Source organism: Benincasa hispida, chromosome 6 (genome assembly GCF_027475165.1).
Source record: "Benincasa hispida cultivar pf3 chromosome 6, pf3_genome.v1.1, whole genome shotgun sequence".
Taxonomy (NCBI): Eukaryota; Viridiplantae; Streptophyta; class Magnoliopsida; order Cucurbitales; family Cucurbitaceae; genus Benincasa; species Benincasa hispida.
Genome location: NC_143483.1, coordinates 14,189,223 through 14,193,973, shown reverse-complemented (window position 1 = coordinate 14,193,973; position 4,751 = coordinate 14,189,223). Strand labels below are relative to the sequence as shown.

General features: G+C 42.3%; 1 pseudogene; it reads right to left on the bottom strand.

The window, feature by feature from the left end:
• Positions 1-3,871: 3,871 nt before the first annotated feature.
• Positions 3,872-4,195, bottom strand: LOC150035441 (cytochrome c oxidase copper chaperone 1 pseudogene; annotated as a pseudogene).
• Positions 4,196-4,751: the final 556 nt, after the last annotated feature.

Here is a 4,751-nt window from a genome sequence, read left to right as displayed (position 1 = left end):
TTATTAGCAAGGAGATATACCCATGTAAGTCGGGTATGGTCATCGATGAAAGTTACAAACCACCGTTTACCAGACAGGGTAGAGATGCTTGAGGGACCCCAAACATTACTGTGGACCAGGTGAAAAGGCTGGGTAGGTTTGGTTGAGAAACAAACGACACGCGAGGTTGTTTAGCACGTATACAGACATCACAAGATAATGAAGAAACATTCACATTATGGAATAAATGAGGAAATAAATATCGCATATATTGAAAACTAGGATGTCCAAGACGAAAATGCCATAATAAATAATTTATTTCAGACATAGTAAATGAAGATAAAAGACTAGTCCTAAACAAGCTTCTGGAGGAAGCATCTGCAGAAAGGAAATATAGGCCTCTGTCATACGGGCAGTGCTAATCATCTTCTCCGAGTTCAAGTCCTGAAACAAAGCAGTATCTGGTGAGAAGACAACTCTACAGTTCAAATCTTTTGTTATTTTGCTTATTGATAATAAGTTGTAAGAAATTTTGGGCACATGTAAGACATTTGCAGAGTTAATCCCTGAAATGGTGACAGTCTGCCTTTTCCAGCAACAGGAGCGAAGGACCCATCCGCAATTCGAATCCTCTCATTTCCAGCGCTTGGATAGTATGAGAGAAACTGGTTGGATGAGCCAGTTAAGTGATCGATCGCTCTTGAATCTAGAATCCATAACGCATTCCCTTTAACAAGGAAACTAAAAGATTGAGGGTTACTTGATTAAGCAACTGTTCTGATCCCTATGGTACCTGAATCATCAGGATTGGTCACTGGAGGCTATGTCTGAGGTTGTGCAGCCCCCTCAACTCATTCACCCACTAGAGCACGCCCAGATTTCAACTTTTCATTCGGTGGGCGACGTTTACCATTTGGAGGGCGACCATGCAATTTCCAGCGCTAATCCTTCGTGTGCCACTGTTTTTTGCAATGCTCACATACTGGGGGTGTTTTACTATTCTACTTGTCACCATCAGCTCCAGCGAACTTTACCCCGAAAGCAGCTGACTCTAGAGTTGTAACACCCGGCCCGTTCATTGCACTCGATCTATCTTCTTCCAATCTAACCACTGAACAGACCTCTATGAAAGACGGAATTGGTTTCTGCCCTAGTATTCGACTACGAACTGTATCAAATTTGGGGTGCAGCCCGGCAAGAAAATCATACACACGCTCAACCTCTTCTATCTTGAAGTATTGAATTCCATCTTGTGGGTAATTCCAGATGATCTCCCGACATAGATCCATTTCTTGCCATAACAACGACATCTTGCTGAAATATGACGTTACATCCATGCTCCCTTGTTTGCATTCGTTAACCTGTTTACGTAGAGTATACAGGCGAGATGTGTTCTGACGCCTCAAATATAACCATCGAACTGCATCGCAAATATCTCGGGCAGTGGCTGAATAGAGTAAAGGTTTCCCGATTTGTGGTTCCATGCTACTGATTAACATTGAGCGGAGCAAAGAATCCTCTGTCTTCTAGACACGCTCTTAAGGATCCCCAGGATTCGGTCATGGTATCTCTCCAATCAAATATCCAAACTTATGGCGTCCCTCAAGAACCATTTAAATTTTTTGGGACCAAGAGAAGTAATTTTGCCCATTCAACTTTTCTCCCGTGATCATTCCTGCAAAATTTCCAATAGTTCCAGATAAAATTTTAGTAGTAGAAAGAGTAGGAAACATTGATATCGGATTTTCTGAATACATCGGGAAGAATCATGGCCATTCAATTTGGCTTCAAGGGCGGCCATTTGTTGCTGGAGACTAACCAATTGTTGTTGGAGTTCCGCATGAGATTCAGATCTGGAATTTTTATGTCAAAAAACCATGGGATTTTCTTCAACGGAATCACCCATTCGAAACTGAGGCTGAACTAGATACACATGAGGAAGAAGCTGTCCACCATGGTACTGTGAAGAAGCTACTGCCGGAAGTCCACCGGTGGCAAAATTCGGTAACCCGTGACCGGCGCTACTCCCAGACGGCTGCGATGGTGGGTAACGGACAGAAGGCTCGGTGATCGGCTGCGAGGTTGAAGAAATCGCGCCGATCTAACCCGACCTGACAGCTGGAGCAAACCCACGACCGTCTGGTGCAGATCCGATTCTGTGCGACGCTGAGGGATCGATCTGCTGTAAATCGATCGTGTGCGCCGACTGGAGGACGTGCGAAGCTGAGACAGTCGCGTGTGAAGTCAAGGGTCCAATCGGTTGTGAACCACTCGCGTGCGCCGGTTGGAGAGCGTGCGAAGCGAAGAGACCTTCCTCGATGGTGTTCGGCTGGAATGGCTGAGTCTAGAAGCTAATCGGCGCGCCGGCTGGAGCAAGCCCACCACCTGCTGTTCGGCTCGCCGGCTGGATCTGTTCAGCTGAGCCACCTGGGATGATGGTTCGGAGATAGCGGTCAACTGCTGCTTGAATCATAGCCTCATTAGTCAACGTACCTTCACCTATCAAGTTTGATGACTGAGTTTCTTCTATTGGGGCTAGGATTTCATCACCTTGCTCTGATATCATATTGAAATAAAAGAAAAGAAGACGACACAAGGAGTTTATATGGAAAACTCTAATTCAGGGAAGAAAAACCACGGTAGAAAATGACTTATTATTTAATGTCATACGTACAATAGACCCAACCTCAGATATAAATAGAATGAGGTGAAACCCTAATTTAGCAAATATAGTATAAATTACAAAAATGCCGTTAGGGCTAATACAACGTATTTCAACAGTTTATGTTAGAATCTTTGATATGACTTAATTAAGATTCTTCTCTTATGTATTTTTGAGTTAGGAGTAAAATGGTCTTATAGCTAGCTAGCTAAATAAATCAGGCTTAATGGTTTGAATTAGACTCTTTATGTTCAATTTTTGGATTTTTAGAAGTGAAATATTTTTTGTGTTTGATGAGTAAGTCTCAACTTCATAGATTGCAATTCTTGATCTATAGTTGCATACTTGAGCATTAAGCAAGTTTGATTAACTTGTTTATGGAGTGTTCAAACCTTGAGTTGGATTCTCCTAGCAACTTCCTCTAACTCTCATTGATTGTAGAGTTTTTGTAACTGAGAGCTAAGAAATCATCTATCAAAAGGGTTTCTAATTTCAAATTAATAAAGAGGAATGGACCAATATCATTAAAAAATACTAATAATAATAATAATAAATTTTTCTTTTCCCATTACAAATGGGTGGCTGCACGAGCCAAACTTATACATTGAATCAAAGCGTAAAATATTTTGATGAATAGAAACGCTAAGCATACTTTAGAGAGTAATACTTAGGTGTAGCTTATATACACCTATCTCTAAGCATCTCCTTCAACCACAAGGAAAAAAAATCTTTTTCTAAAAAGAAAAGTTCATCACCTCACACTTGTGATTTGGCACTGCGTACCTCATTCCCATAAAAGACATGTACATTTACAGCTTGCCCTTTTTCAATCGGACAAGGACAAGCCCATTGTGATTATCTAGCTAAGCGTTGGCTAGGATAGGATTTGAGGCTTTAATCAATTCATTATCTAGCTAATTCTACTACTACAAGGCCTGGTTCAAAATTTCAGATCTACCAGAATATAACATATGACATGATATTGAAGCAGCATACCAAAATCCAATGTGTATCAAAATAGAGAAGAAATGTTGAATAATATAAGTCAATAACAAAGGTTAGAGCCTACAAAAATATACAGCCAAATTGTACTTACTGCATTGTAGCTTTGGCTATACCTCATCACTTTATTTCTGAATTTTATCTATTATCTGTATGACTGTATCCCTCCAATAGTTAAATTGTACACTAGCAGAAAATCAAATCTTTCATTTGATTAGGTTATCAAGTTCAGACATTGAATCCCTCTGCTCGAAGACACTTACGATGAGCCTCAATCCATTTTCCACATGCTTCTTCACCATGCTCTACAATGCACTCATCTCTTAGCTTCTTAGTACCAGGGCAAGCATAACAGATTTTCTTTCTTGGTTTCCCATCTGGGGTAGACTTGACCATTGCAGACCCTTGGTCAAGTTTAGTTCCAGCCGCTGCCGCCTACCTCGGTCCAACTTGTCACCGTCGACGGCCGCCGACCCGACTGCGCCGCCCTGCTCAGACCGCGCCGAGGACTCGCTCAGTGAAAAGCCCGCCGGCGCTCTCCTCCGATCTCATAGATCCACGTCACCTCCTGATCTGGGGTAGATCTGCGCCGACGATATGCTCCGTGTCACGGTCATGCTTGTCCAGGGCCTGTTGCCCATGGCCGCATGCCCGATCCAACCCCCTTCTAGCATACTTTCATATCTTGTATTGTATTAGCTTAGTTAGCTTGCTTTCTTTACATTTTCATTGTAAGTGACCACTCGCCCTTTTGCATATGCAAGGGCGCCAGTTGGCTTTTTGTTCAGAATGCACTATATGGGGATAAGACTAACCATCACTTCCTCATACCCGGAGTAGTACTCTATAAAGCTGTTGTTGTTGCTTATTGCTTTCTAGTCTACTACAATCTTTCTTTCTTTATTCACACTCACAAAAACTTCTTACGAAAACCTTTTCTCCAAACCCGTTTTCTAAAACCGTTTTCCCTAAAACGGGGGTGGAGGTTGCGAGAGGCACTCGGTGTGCCATCGGCAGTCCGTATTCGAGTTGGCTGACTTGTTCGTGAGCGGGAACAAGTGCTGCACAATCGCTAAGAGAAGCTTCTGAAAGAGCGATTGTGACAGTT